General features: G+C 50.5%; 1 protein-coding gene across 2 annotated transcripts in view; it reads left to right on the top strand.

Annotated features, from left to right (window-relative positions):
* Nucleotides 1-337: 337 nt before the first annotated feature.
* The window catches only part of LOC104688223 (discoidin domain-containing receptor 2-like), a 51,394-nt gene continuing 36,490 nt past the window's right edge, over nt 338-15,241 (top strand). Inside the window, exon 1 of one of the 2 annotated variants that reach the window (XM_039561521.1) lies at nt 338-381. The gene's annotated coding sequence lies outside the window, so the exon portion shown is untranslated. Of the gene's footprint in view, nt 382-543; nt 602-15,241 lie in introns of those variants that run through there. The other variant, XM_039561522.1, reaches the window with a different exon arrangement.

The following is a 15,241-nucleotide window of genomic DNA, read 5'->3' as shown; positions in this document are numbered from 1 at the left end:
CACAGCCCTGACGCGCGGGAGATGTGGCGGGACTCGGATGCACAAGGGACATGGATACACAGCCGCGGCGCCCGGGGGACATTAAAGGACTCTGACGCACCAGGGACACGCACGGTGCACAGCCCTGGAGCTCAGGGACACGAAGGGACTGGGATGCGCAGGGCGCACGGGTGCACAGCCCCGGCGCTCAGGGCGCACACGGGAGCCCGGCCCGGCCCCGCCGCGCTCCCGCCCCGCTGTCCCGTTGCCGTAGCGACGCCTCCCGGCGGCCCCGGCCCGGCGCGGCCGCTTTAAGAGCGCGGCGCCCGCGGCCGCCCCCGCCCGCCCGCCCGCCGGAAGGGGCCGCGAGCCCGCGCCGCCGCCGCGCCCGGCCTGCCTCAGGTAAGCGCCGGGGCTGCCCCGCCCGCCGCCTCTGCCCGGCTCCCCGCGGGCCCGCCGGGACAGGACAGGACGGGACGGGACGGGGGAGGCGCGGCCGCCGCGGTCCCGCCGCGGGAGGAGCGCGGGGCCGCCCCCGGGGCGCCGCTTGCCGAACCCCCCCCCCCTCGCCCCCGGGGCTCCCGGTGTCCCGAGGGTATCGCGGACCCGCACCCGAGGCTCGGTGGGTGCCGGGGCCGTGTCCCCGCTGGGCCGGGGAGGGGCCGGGCCGGGGTCCTCGGGGTGCCCCGGGCTGTGCGCGGCCGTGCCGGGCTCGGTCCCCGCGGAGCCCCCAAAGCTGTGGGAGCGCTGCCCGGGACCGCGCGGTGCTCGGGGCAGGGACGCGCCCGGGAGCCCCGCGAAGCGAGCGCCGGGGCTTTGTTCGGCCTCTCCGCCCCGCCGGGAGCGGCCCCGTGCCCGCCCGGGGGTTCCCGCCGGGGTTCGTGTCCCCCGCGGGTCCCCGTGCCCCGCTCCGGCCCTTCCCGCGGGGGTTTTTGGTTCCCGCAGCCGGACCCGCGCCCGGGCCGGTCCCGCTGCCCCACCAGCGACTGCTGGGGCTGTGCGAGGTGGGAGAGAAGCGCCGGTGCGGAGCTGCCGGGTTTGTTCCGCTCAGGTCCCGGGATCTGGTTCTTCCTCGCAAGTTTGATAGTAGGGTACTCGTGCTGCCCCATGGCTCATTTGCCTGGGGTTTTCTTCTCCTTGTGAAGAAAAGAGCTTTCAATTTCTTTTTTTCCTTAAGCCGACCTTTGTGGGAAAACTTTGCTTTTAAGCTTTTATTGTAGATTTTTTTGGTTTATGCCATTGCTTGTTCGTTGGTATGTTTCCCCATCTTTTTTTTTGTGTTGGATGCACTGTTCCTTTGGCTGCTCTGCCTTCTAAATGCTCTTTAATGGAGAGGTGGGATTGGGAATAGATAAAATATGAGAATCTGGGTCTGTTTTGTGTCAGTTTCTTTAATTGAAATGTTGTAAGCCAAAGGGGAAAGAAAAGAAAAAGTGATCAAGTGGAGCTCAGGGCACTTTGCTTTGTTGGAGGCAGAGAGGAAAAACTTATGAGGGAACGAATGAGATTTTGTTTCACTTCTTTTGAGGCTGAAAGATAAATGAGCATTTTGAAATGCTTTGGTTTGAAATGCCGAGCTCTTCATTTTCTCTTCAGCTGACTCCATTAAAAAAAAAAATCTTTTAAAAAAATGTAGAAGAGCAGTTCTGCAGTTGTGGAGCCAGCAGCAGTGGTGTGTGTGGGCAGAGAGGCCTTGCTGCTCTTCCATCAGCCGTTCCTGCCTTGTCTCTGTGGACTATAAAATTAGAAAGGCTCCGATGTCCATTCAGTCTGATGTCTGGGTAATGTGGGCTGTGGAAATCAAGAGGAGCTCTCTGTGAATTAGCTGCTGTGCTGCTCGTGGCTTGCTCAGCCTGTGGGTTCTGGCCTCTGGTGTATAATTAGGAAAGTAATTGTATTTTAAGAACCCTTAAATCTATTATCCAGGTGTGTGCTTGTCCCCTGGGCAGGTGTCAGGTGGTGTGAGCTTTCTTTTGCTGTGAGCAAACGATCTCCATCCTTCTGATGCTCACAGGCTGTAGTCTGACATTTGCAGCATCTTAGAACCACTGAATAGCTTGAGTTGGAAAGGATCTTTAAAGCTCTTCTAGTCCAACTCTCCTGCAGTGAGTGGGGATATCTTCAACTATCCCAGGTTGCTCTAAGCCCCATCCACCCTGCCTTGGACAGTTCCAGGGGTGGAGCAGCCACAGCTTCTCTGGGCACCCTGTGCCAGGGCCTCCCCACCCTCATTAAAAAAAAAACCCTGCTTGCTCATATCTAATCTACATCTCCCCTCTTTTAGTTTAGAAGCTTTGCCCCTTGTCCCACTTAACCTAAAAACTTTAAAACTTCCAAGAGCGAGACCCTGAGGCTCCCTGTCCTTTTCCTTCACTGGAAATGGCCCAGGTCAGCTCCTCCTCCCCCTGAGCTGTCTCCTTGCCTTTCCTAGGAGTTTTTGTCTTTCCAGTTCCAGTCAGTGTCCAGGAAGGCTTTTATTTGTCGCATCTTTTCTGAATTTGCTTTATGTGCACATTGAGCAGCCCGGCCATGGAGAGCACAGGTCTGTGGTGAGGGACAGAGAGCCAAGAACAACTCCAACTGGCTGTAATTGAAAACTGTCAGCTTTGCAGCAAAAGAGGATGTTCAAAGCATGTGGCTTGGGGTAGCTCCTCGGATAACGCTGAGTGGAGAATTGGATCTTCAGTTCTAAAGAAAGTCAGGATGTCCAAATCCTGGGGAGTTCTGTTGGCTAGAGCACGAAGGTGAGATGGCAGTAGGGCCATGCATGGCTTTCCTTCAGAGGTGCTGCTTGGTGCTGTCGTTCTGCACCATCTGCTGTGGTTGCTGTCGCTCTGGAGATGTCCTAAAGTGACTTAGAGCAGCTGAAATATCCCAGTCACGGTGTTTTGGAGTAGTCTGCTTGTTCCAGGTTTCTTGCCCTTCCCTTCAAGGTGGCTGTTCCCTGGGGGGTTTTGGGTGCAGTGGAGGTCTGTGCCCTGGAGGGACCAGCAGAAGGTTTTTAGGTGACCAGCAGAAGGTTTTTGGGTGACAAGTCCAAGAGGAAATCAGTGTGCCCAGCCAGGCTCTAGGTGCTTTGGGAAACTCTTGGCTGGGCTGAGACAACATGGGGCAGGTGGGGGCATGGAAGAAGCCTGGGCATTCAGGAGGAGATTGATTGGAATTTGGGAGAGAGGCAGTGCTAACAGGAAGCAAACACTCACTGTAGCAGTAAACAGCACAGAGTAGCTGCTTCTGCCCAGTGTGGGTGAACTTCATGCAGTTTCTCGATGAGCTGGTGGGCAAAATTCACTGTTTCATTCCCTGATGTGCTGCCATCCTCCTGGGCTGTTGTATCTGCTGGTGTTTGCCAGACATTGCCTAAACTGCTCTTAAACTGCAGCTGTTTTTGCAGGTTCCCAGTTACTGCACAGTTGTTCTTACTGTGTTTATTTTAGTGGTTATAAACTGATTTTTAAAAAGGACTTGGAACTTGAGCTGGAAAGTCTCCTTTTTCTTCTTCTTTCATGATTTGGTTGAGAAGCTGCATCAGAGGAGCCAGCAGCTGAGCCCTTCAATACTGCCCCCCTCCCTTTAGACTTTGAATTTTCTGAGCTGTGGTTTTCCAGGAATTTGGGGGCAGTTGTCCTGTACCTTGATTTTAGCAGTGGACATCAGTTTGGGGGTGGGGTGAGGGGGGTGTCTGCTCTTAATCTGGTAAAATTAAGAATTTGGCTGGGGACTAAAAAGCTCGAAGGAGACTTTTTTTTTCCCCCTCATAACATTTTGTTTAGCCTGAATGTTTGCAGTCAGAGCTATGTGTTTCTTAAAGACACAGAAAGCATAAAGCTTTTTTAAGGCAGTTATTTCAAACAATGTCATCTGGAGCTAGAAGGTGCCACCACTGACCAAAAAAGTTGCAGCATGACTGTGATCCTGCATTGTCCAGGGCAAAGTCCCTCACCCTGATTTGCACCCTGGCTTCAACAGCTACGACCTGAAGAGTTCGTAGTCCTTAAATAAAAGTAACTTTTGTGAAAAAGTTACTTAACTTATATAAAGTAGCTTTTGTAAGGGAGAGCCCGGTGTGATTAAAACTTTTCTGCCTCTGCTCTCAGGATAGTAAATGTGTGTCGCCTGATCTTTGCTGCCTTCTGTTTGTTTCAGAACAGTTACTTCTGCAAGTTGAACTGAAAATAGGTGCTGGAAGTGGTGAATAATCACTTCACTGGGAATAATCCACAGATGGGAAGAGCCAAGGGCTCAGTCCTCCAGATCTCCTTTGTTAGAGACAGGCTGGCTTTTTTCCCCCCCTCCCTCCTGTGTTCTGTGCTGAACATTAAACAGTGATTTCTATGCAAGAATTTTAAGGAAAGTCTTTCAAAGCACTTGAATGACCAACGAGGGGCAGCTGGGAAAGGGTTGCCTGGGAGATGCTGCTGGGAGCAGCTGAGGCAGGGTGTGACAGCATGGGAGGAAGTGAAGGAGGCAGGATGCTGCTCTGATCTTCCCTCCCTCCCTGCTGAGTGCAAGAGTGGTGGTCCTGCTTCTGGGAGCTCAGGGGATGCAAATGTGACCGAGTGTGTGAGCACAGGACTCCACACTGCTCGTTCTGCTCACCACAGAGCCTTGGGCAGCCGAACTGGGAGTGCAACCTGGGAATCAAATGCTGCACTTCGTTCTACGCTCTGCAGCGCTGCTTCCCCACTGCGGGAAAACCCACAGGGTTTTCACTGGGGACTAAAAGGTGTTGCCTTCAGGGGATGCTGTAGCACAGGGAGGAGCGTAGGGCTCCTGGATGCTCCTGCAGCATCACCAGAAGCTCAGGTAAAATTCTGTTAGGTCACTTTGAGCAATCTCAGGACAACTGGCACTCCAGGGAGTTTATTTGCTTGTTCCCTTACTCCTCCTCAAAGCTCCTACTGTACTGGTTATTCCTGTCTTCTGTGCATGTCTGGGGTCCACGTGAGAATTGTGAGGAAATGCTGAAATGCACATCCAGAAATTAAGAGAATATTCTGTTTTACACATTGAGATGATCACTGTTGCATGTTTAAAGAATTGCTTTTCTGGATGCTGCTCAGCTTGCAGCTCTGAGTTTGTCCTTGCACTCTTTTAGTGCCTGCTTGAGATGAATTTTGCTTGAAAATGTGTGTTCTCAGGCTGTGGAGAATGCAAATAGGATGCTGCAGTTAGGTGTTGGCAAAGTGTCCTGTCTGGAGTTGTGTGGGAGGAGAAATGGTTTCTTGGTTGTGTGACCCCAATGGGGAGAAGAGCAGCTGGGGTTTAACAAAGTGGTTAAAATTATATAGGCCCCCAAATCCTCCAGAGACATCTCTCCTTTCCTAGAAGCTTCCTTTAACAAGCTGATTTCTCAGGCTGATTGCTTGCAGATGAGATCATGCAGTGTGTTTTGCAGGGAAAGAATCTGAACTTCGACTGGTGAGCCAGAAAGTTTTAACACGCAAGTCACATGCCCGGTGTCCTCATGGCACACACAAAACCCCAGAGGCTGCGACAAGGCCGAGCTCAGGGTGGCTTTGTGCTCCAACAGGAGCTTTCTGAGCACACAGAATAGCCAGGGATGCTCTCAAGTGCTGGGTCCTGTTGCTTGGACAGCAACGGGAGACGATGGCAAGGAAGTATTTCATCTTTCCTGAGCTCTGTTTCTCTCTTTAGTGTGTGTGGGGTTGGGATAAGCCCAAGCGAGGGAAGGCTCTCATCTGCCTTGATTCCGCAGACGTTTTTCTGCTGGCTTCAGCAAAGGAATTTATGTAGAATTGATGGTGTTTTTTCTGTTAATGCATGAGAACATTCTGAACAGGGAAGGCTTGATGGTAATGTTCTGCTGCACAGGATCCCAGCAAACTCTGGTCTTGCTCTCAAAACGAATGCTGGTTTCCATTTCTCTTGATGGCAGCTGGGTTACTCTTCCAAAATAATCACAGCCATTGTTTGAGAGTGTTGAAAATTAAGCAAAGCTGTCCTGAGGTGATGTTGGGTGGTGTTCCCAGCACAGGGAACTTTTGTTGCCAGTAGCTTTAAAGTACAACCTGTTCTCACAGGCAAGGTAGGAAGGCACCTTTCTGATGCCAGAGCCTCTTTGTGCCTAAAACCTCTTCTTACCAATCAAGAAGGCATTAATTATGCAAACATGCATTGGGGGTGGGTGGAGTTTTTATTGGCTGTGGAAATAGGAGCCAAAGAGCCAGTTGATCCCAATCTCTCTTTAAAAAAAATTAACAATGGAGTCAGACTGGGAGAGGAAAGTTTCAAATCCCAAACTTTAAATCTATCAACGTTTTATGCAACTTGAAGACAGGAATGCATAAGGCAAGATGTGTTAAAACCTCCTACTACTCCACAGCCATGTTGTGCCTGTAGTCTCCTTCTCTGGGTCACTCCTGTGAGCTGTCTTTTTGAAACAAATAATTGAAAGTAAAATTTACAGATCAGCACAGGCTTTTTTTCCTGTCACCTAAGCATGTTTGTTCCATGGGAGATTATCAGAAACTTCTTCCAACGTTTAATTTCACACAGGTATTTTACACAGGTGGAAAGGCAAGCACATGAAAGTGGAAAACTCCTGTATGCAGGTTATCAAACTTCATTTGGCTTCCTTGAGAGTGTGTACTAATGGAAGTACTACATACGTGAAATACCTGCTTTTTATGTCGTATTATTGGATATAAATATTATTTATGTACATATAATATTATTTATGTACATATAATATTATTTATGTACATATAATATTATTTATATTGTTATTTTACATAAAATAATTGTGAACACAAGTTGCTTTGGTTCCATGCACTTACTGGCTCATAATCCCTTCTTTTGATGGAAAGGACTGGTAGAACACTTGTTGCTCTGATGGATGGCAGTGAGGTTGTATATGTTTTGTAGCAGCTCAGCCATTTCACTCTTCACTCTGCTCCTGGATGGGATCCTGCTGGGTCTGCCCACCTGGAGCCTGGCTGATGGTCAGCCCAGACCTGGCAGGGTGCACGTGGGAGATGATGGTCTGTACTCTGCCTAAACTTTGTTTTGTCCATGAAGCTTTAAGTGTGGAGCTGTCAGAACCCCAGCCCACTCAGAGCTAATGCTTGCAGAATGCATGACCAAGGAATTAAACTGGGTGGAGTCATTCCAAAATTTGGATTTGGGGCCTGTCTGCTCCTAATGCAGCAGCTTTGGGTGTTTGCTTGGAAGTGCTCCCAGCATGGATGATGCTCTCTTGACCTGATCTGACTTTTCTTTCTTGATGCTTGGGTGCTGTGCCCAAATCTGTCTGCAGAGCTCTGCAGTGCAGAACTCTGGTGCATAATGAACCTGAAACAAGTCAGCTCCTGTCAGAGGATGGCACGGAGATGATCAGCTCCTGTGTGCCCTGGGGGAGGGAGGAGGGACAGACAAACTGCGTAAACAGTTGTGTTTCTTCCCCAGGACTGTCCTGTGTCCTGAGGCTGCCAGCTGCAGTTCGGAGGCCAGAGGAGTAGGGCGGGGTATTTTCTTCCAACCAGACAAATTTGTGCTGTGAAAATGAGGCGTTAGTTCAGTTTCTCTGGGAATAGCATTTAAGGTGTTAAAACGTCCCACCCATCAGTAAGGAAGAGCTGCTCAAGAACAAGCAAATACAGAGATGGAGCCTGCAGAGCACTCTGCCTTTGCAGCTCTTCTTTTTCTGAAGAATGAGTCCGGGCATGTTTTTGTTACGTTTATCATTTGGTTGTGGTGTCAGTCATTTGTGTTTTCCTCTCATGGAGAGCTAAACTAGCCAAGTGTCAGGTTTTGTTGTCCATCTCGATTACTGTTATGTTGTTTCACTTGTGCTTGTTTGTTTCTGCCTGTCAAAAGGTAAAAAAAGGAAAAAAAAAATTAAATACAGTAGCAGAAATAGCTGGAGTATCAGTATTCTCCAATAGGAAGATGTCAGCCTATAGTGAGTGCTTTTCACAGAGCTCAGCCTGTTTCTGCTGCTCCTGACAAGCTGTCATATCTTCATGCTGGGTAATGTGATCTTCCAGGAATGTTTATCTTTCATTTCTGCATTTGTGGTGGAGCTGAGCTGGGGGTGCTGGGAATGTGCCTTCAGTGCCCTGTTGTTGTTTGGGATGAGGCGCTGCCCCTGTGCTGCTGAAGGGAACAAACCAGACCAGCAGAGCTGCCATGCAGAGCTCCCTCACTTTCCTCTGGATGAGGGTCCCAACGCTGTGAATTCATCCTGTGGACTTTTGGTTCTTAAGTGCACGTGTTTTGAGTTTCTCTGGGTTGTGATGGATATTATTCTAGTAACTTCCCAAAGTGTCCTTCCTCTTTCCATCAGTTTGATGCCCTCTGCCTGCATACTTGGCTAGCACCAATCTTACATTTTCTTTTATGTTTTGTGGCAAGGGTTTACTCTGATAAAATGAGGTTTGCTGGCCAGTGTCATCAGTGGATACCGTGGGTCAGTCCTGGCAGCACCATGGATGGATATCTGGAGGGAACAGCAGCGATGGCAGTTTCTCTGGTGACCAACAACTCCCTTTCATCTCGGTGCCAGCAGCTGCTTCCCCATCACCGTCCAGACAGCACCTCATGTAGCCTCTCTGCCTTCTTCCCAAGGGCTGAACCCACCAGTGGTTAGTGTGGTTCGGTCTCTGCTATGGCATTTTTTGGCCTTCTCCCAGCACTGGAAGGACACCAAATAGCAGCAGTAATGCTGAGACCTCCCTAGAGTAAAGACTTATAGTGGGAAATGAATTTTCTAGTTCCTTCTAATGTCTTGAGAGCTATTGCCTGTCTGGCTTTTAACCTGTATTCTTGGATTATTGCAGGCTATTGTATTTGAATGCATAGCTGAAGTTAAATTGCCGAAAAGCAATCTCTTCTGGTGGGTGTTAATTTGTGCAAGGACAGTGTGACGCAGTGTGCTGACCCTGATTGAGACCCGTGCAATGCAACAAGGCTCAGATCCTGGCACTCCAGTACTCCTGCCAGTACAGAATTAGCCCTCATTGTGTCAGTGCTGACATCTCTGCTAACCAAGCTTTTAATATTATCTAGGAGGCTCTCTCCAGAGAAACCTGATGCAAGTCTTCCTTGTTGGCAATAATTACTCTGCCTCTTCTCGTTTGCTGCCACAGAATGATGGAAGCACCAGTTGAAAGGATATCTGGAGGTCTCTGGCCTGACCTCCTGCTTGAAGTGGGGCTGTCTCCAGCATGTGAGTGATCACCTCAGCCATGGCTTTGTCTGGCCAAGTCTTGAACACACCGGGGATGGAACGGGGTCTCACACCAGATCAGCTTTTGTTTGCTTTTGCTTGGGAGTTATACCTAGTGAACCGCCTTGGAGAGTGGGTTATGCATTTAGGTTGGAATGACCTCATCCTGCAGGTTTGAAAACATCTGAGTGAGCTGTTGGGAAATGTCCCAGTAGGGTTAGTATAATGTGTAATGGATCAAAATCCTTCTGTCTTTTCCGTGCTAACATGGGAAACATGAGCAGACCCTCGTGCTGTTTCTGCAGGAAAAGGCAGGGATCCTGTTAGGTGGTTTTCTCATGTTTGCATGGGGAATTGCAGGTGAAACAGTGCCTGCAGGACATGTCCTGTTGCTGCAATGAGCTCATGGGTGTTTACCCATGGGGGTTAGCCGTGGTGTTTGTCAGGAGGCACAGGATGAGCACCCCTGAGCATCCTTCGCCCCAAGGTCGAGTGTGGGACTGATGCTGCCCAGACTGAGGCCACACATGCACAAGGCACACAGTTGCCTTTTATCCATCCTCCTCAGCCCCTCACCGTGGGTTTTCCCCAGAGACTGCTGCGTGTATTTCAGAAAAACTCCCAGGCCACGAGATGAGTGTGTGCACATCTGAGTTGCCCATCACGGTCCTGCGTGTTGAAGGGAGCAGAACAGCTCTCTACATCTGAGGAGTAGACTTGCCTTCTGACATGCCACGAGCTTCTGGACACAGTGGGTGTCCAGGGATGGCACGTAGTCAGGCCAGACCAGAGGCCTGCTGCTGTGTCTGGGCTGGATTTCTTCAGACAGAACTGTGGATTGCAACACCCTCGTGCTTGCTCCAGCCAGGAAGCCTTGCTTGGAAGGGAAATGGCTGAGATGGAAAGAGCTGCTGAGGTGGAAGCTTCCCTAGCCAAGGCCTCTTTGCTAGACTTGACTCTGGATCCCTGGACTGTGCATCCTCTAGTGCAACAGGGAGATTCAGGAATTATGTGAATGCTTCATGGACACTGAAAAGGAGAGCTCCTGTGGTCTGGTCCTGATTTTGGCACTGCCATCTGCTCTGGAGATGCATGTTGTGTTCCTGTTAGAGTGTAAACCAGGTTTTGTGTAGAATGAATCTGATGCTGTGGAGTGAGCAGCAGTGTCCTTGGGTGGATTACAAATTCTGCATCCTGCACATCTGAACTGCTCCTGCCTTTTGTTTCCATGCCAGAAAGGGCAGCCAAAAGGGATGGGAGCATGGGCTTCTGCGTGCTCTGGTTATTTGAAGATGGAGGGTCCTTGCTGAGGAATCACAGAAATGTGGGGATCACTGTTGTCAGCTGCTCTCCACGTGCTCGCTCTAGTCCAAAGTGCAGAGGTCAGGTTTGGGGTTGTATGGCCAGAGGGTCCTGGAGCAGCAGCTGTAAAGGGCTTCAGGGGTGTCAGCCGCAGGCTGACATTGGCTGACAGCTCTTTTGTTACCACCAGTTTTTCCATGCACCACTTACTTTTGCAGAGGTCTGTCTTTGTGTGCCGCAGGGGGAGCAGCTGCAGTGGCGTTGCTGCCACAAGCTGAGCTCTGCCATTCCATGGTTCAGTTGGGTTGGTGTCCCTTGCTGGGAAAAATCACATGGCTGGTGCCGAATCTCTTTTCCCTCATGCTGTTCCTCCTTGATGAAGGTTATAGCCACTGCTTATGGTTTGCTCTGGTTTTCTCCTGTTGTTTTCCATGTGTCTGCAATAAAATCTCTGGTGAAGGATGCTGATTAGCTTTTCTCTGAGCTGGATGTTGAATCACTACTCAGACACTGGTCTCTTCAGATCCCTACAGCTTGTAGATGTGATATGCCAACATAGATTTATCTGGGAAATGTCTGGGAGAGAGGAACAGATATGGGGAGGTATCACTGTGGGAGGTTCAGCAGGACTTTGTCCCCAGCAGCCCCAGGACCCGAGTAGCTCTGCTTGTCAGAACTCCTTACAACATCTCCTTGCTCCAAACTCCTGACAGGGCTGATGGGCAGACGGAGCTGCCTGCTGCCGTGGTGGGGGAGGAACACGTGAAGGAGAATGCTAGATACTGCCTAGTGCTTCAAGAAGAAAGGCTGGCTTTGAAAGAGGCCTTGTACATGCTGAATATACCATCTGCTTCCAGGGATTAGGGGTCAAAACCCCAGAGCAGAGGTTTTCTGGTTTGTGGGAGCTGAGCCCTTCCTTGACGTGGCAGTGATCCTCATCTGCAGCAGGACACCAGAGGATGCTTGGCTCAACATGCAGACAAGAGAAAGGCTGGAGATGTCTGCTTGGGCTGGTCCTGGTGTCCAGGGACAGGGAGGGATGTCTGTTTGCAGATAATGGTTTTCTCTGCCCCTTCCTCGCTGTTACATCAGCGAAGATGGCCAGGGAGAGTGTTTACAAGTGTGTCCTTGCTGAGCGCTGCTCTGTGCCAGCAGCTCAGTCCTCATGGATGACGTGTTCTCTGGGCCTTTGTCGTTGCAGCAACAAAAGCTGAGCTGAGCTCACTGCCCTGGGTCTGACCTGGGGTTACAGCTCTTCACCCTCATCACCACTTTTGAGGCAGCCCATGATGGGGACCCTGCTGCTTAAACACAGGGCAAATGGGAGGCTGCTCCTGTTTGGATCTTTCCTGGTAACCTTAAAGCTCTGAGAGGGATTTCTGGAGCTGGGGAAGAGTCATTGTTCCTCCATTGCCACCTCCCCAGCCATTCTGATTCCTGGGAGAGGGAGCTGTGGTGGCACAGGGGTGCTGAGGACTCTGCTCCCATGTCCCAGCAGGACAGGGCTTTGCTGAGCAGCTGCCTGCATGCCTGGAAACAAGGAGCTTGGTGCAGCTGCAGAATTGTATCAGCTGGGGACATGAGGATGTATCTGTCCCATGGCTGACCACAGGCTGTGCTGGTGATTTGGGAAGTGACTGAGAGGCAAAGGAGAAGTTCTGCTCTGATACTTGCTCCCTTGAGGACTCTGATCACTTCCCTTCAGAGCAGGAAAAGCTTCCTTGGCACTTGAGTGGGGGGAATGTGGTGGAAGGTAAGTACTCCCCTTGTTTTACACCTCTTGCGAAGGGTGTGTCCCACATCAGGTGTCTGTAATGTCACCACATGCACCGTCTTGTAATCTCTGAGCCTTCTATTGCCCTGCAGAACAGCTCTAGTCAGCTCCTGGTACGTGGAGATGGCTTGTCAGTATTTCTTGGAAGATGTCACATCTCAAACTTGCCCTCCTCATCATGCTGAGCTCTGCCCCACTTCCCTCTTTTCCCAGGTCTATGGCTGGAAGTGGATTTCTTTGCAGTGATTCCAGCAGAGCTAGGCTGAGCAGATGTTTCATGGGGTAGTGGGAGTGAACATGCTCGCACTGGGTAAAGACAGGACAGGGCTGCAGGGTGTAAACAGAGCACTTTTACAGCAGCCTTCTGTGTTCCATCAAAAGTTCCTGGAAAGGTAAAGGCAGGAGCTGGCTTTCACCACCTCTCACGGAAAGAATAAAAAGCTTTAACATTGTGCAGGTCCAGCCTCCTTAGTGGGGCTGTCCTGTGTTCCTCAACTGTGTCTGTGTTTAGCCCAAGGCCACTCAGGGGTGTCCTGGTCCTGTGTGACATGAGATGTTGGTGCCCACAGGATCACCAGCTCCTGCTGGAGCCTTCCTGGGAAAAGGCAGGTGGAGGTTCTGCCATAGCATAGGAGGCAAGGAGTGTAAGGCCCATGGAGCAGAGCCCCTGGGGAGGGACAGGAGGGTTTGTGGACCTGTGCTGCTGCTGCTGCAGGAGACACCAGCCAGAAGGAGCTCTTGGGTGCTGTTTCATGATGTTTCTTATTCTTACTTGGACGTGTGTTCCCATCTCACTGTTGGTAACTGGGGCAGTTCTCTGGTCACAGGTCTGGTGCAGGTCCCTTCCACAGTGGGATTTTGTCCCTTTCCCTCTGCAGGAGCCTTGTGCTGGGTACAGAGGAGGGATCCCCTCAGGTGTTCAAGGCCATCAGACTGTCTTGAGCTGTTTGTGTAGCTGCCTTCACATCAGTGTCAACACAATCACAGGTGTTCACTCATTTATTTCTCCCAGTGCCACCTGACTGGGGGTGGCTTGGGGTCAGAAAAAGACAACTTCCTGATCCCAATGTGATCAGCTCACCAGTTCATCACCCATAAATTCCTAATTCCTGCCTTTCTGCTCAGCATAATGGGTTATTTTTAAGCACTGGGAGAAAAAAAAAATTGGAAACCCTTTCAAGTCATTACTCTGTGCTTTGTGAGTTCACCTCTTATCTCTTGGAGTGCATTTGGAATATTTCTGGGATTCACATTATATAGATGCCTTAAACCAAACGAATTTGGCCTGCATTGGGATAAACAAGCTTTTGTGCCTAAATTTGTATGTGGAATTTAGTATGTGCTGATGGGTGTTCATCTGTTGATGGATCTTTTCCAAAGCCAAACAGAATCTGTTGGAGAAACTCTCATGATGCCAGCTCTGGCCTGAGCTGGGTCCTGCTCCTTTCTGCTCCCTCGCCTTTTAGGAACCTGCCTGTGCTGTGCAAAGCTGTCCTGTGCACAACCAAAACAGGGTCTGTTGATGTTATTCCTGGTCCTTTGAGAAGATGACTTAGTGGTCACATGTGCTGCTATGAGGTCATTAGGAAGTCTCTCAAATACCCAATTTGAGAAGCAGTGATGCTATTGCAGAAGTATGCTCGCTCTGCGATGTGAGATGCAAAACTCTCCAAAGAACTTGAGTTTGCAATAGCTCTGAGTGGGATCTGTTATTGTGCATATTTGGGCTCATTCCAGTAAAAGAAAAAAAAAAAAAGACTGTTTTCTGCTTTGCTTTATCCCTCGATTGATTAGTGGATGTGTACTGTGGGATCAAGTTACATCTCAGAGGGCATCCAGCAGAGAGCCTTTTTCTGTGCTGAACTGCTCAAGTGAGTCTGACTGCAAGGTCAGCAGTTTTCCAGCAGTGTTTTGTGCCTCCACAGCAATGTCCTTCCCCAGGGAAAGGAGCTCCTCAGATCTGTTTGTGAGTTGAGCCATTGCTCTTCCCAACACCACAGGGAAATCGGGAGTGTTTTCTAGACCCTTGATGTTGTTTCTGTGATATGCATCTGCTTTGATGCTTTTATTGATGCCACTCCTGGACTCCCTGTTCCTGGATGTCCAGTGTTTCCCACTGCCACAAACTGCTCTGTGTCTTGCAAAGGGAATTGTTTTGGTCCCAGTTTACCCCAGGGGCCTGTATCCAGCTTGGTTCCCATGTACCATTATGTTCTCAGGGCAGGCATCCTTGTTTTGGGAGGACAGTGCCTTGGGAGGGCATTATCAGAATGAGCAACACCCTTTTGGATCAGGCAGAAAGGGATCTGCTGTCTTCCCACATCCACCCTACTGCTGGTCGTGTCCCAAACCATTTATGAGCCTCAGGGACTGCCCCATCCCTCTGTGCTGATTAACTCACTGATGCATGGAAAAATTACCACGGGGACAAAAAAGAAAACAGTTTTCTCTTCTCAGAACAGAGGTGGATTGTGTGGCTGGGATGGGGTAGGGAGGCAGGGAGCAAAATGGAAGCAAGGTGTCATCTGAGTGCGTGTCTGACCACATCTTGCAGCTCACAGCTGTATTTTTCAGCTGGGACTTAATGTGGGCACAGTGTGCTTCATGTCTGCTTCCCTTTTTCCTATGGGATACCCAAAACACCTGCTGCTTCTGTTGAGGCTTTGCAGTGATTCCTGCTGGAAGCTGCTGTAGCCTGTGGGATTCTGCAGGACGGGCTGAATGGCTGCTGCCCCCTCTCTTCAGCCTTCTGCTGTGGAGTCCCCGTGAGTCCTGTACAATGCTGGCTCCACTTCCCACCCTGGCTCTGCTGTCCCAGCCCTGCACTGCTGGCCTTGGGACGAGTCTTAGCCCTGCCAGGTGTGTGAGTGAGACATTGCAGCCCTTCCCTTGCTGAGCAGCTCCCTTGCAGGAGGCAGGCTGGCACCTGCATTTCCTAGCAGGCAGGGTCAGCACATTCCTTCTGCTCTCTGGTCTCCCTGTGCTGCTGTGGTTCG

This window comes from Corvus cornix, chromosome 17 (genome assembly GCF_000738735.6).
Source record: "Corvus cornix cornix isolate S_Up_H32 chromosome 17, ASM73873v5, whole genome shotgun sequence".
NCBI classification, from domain to species: Eukaryota; Metazoa; Chordata; class Aves; order Passeriformes; family Corvidae; genus Corvus; species Corvus cornix.
Note: the sequence above shows the minus strand (reverse complement) of the source record. Positions and strands in the feature narration are given on the sequence as shown.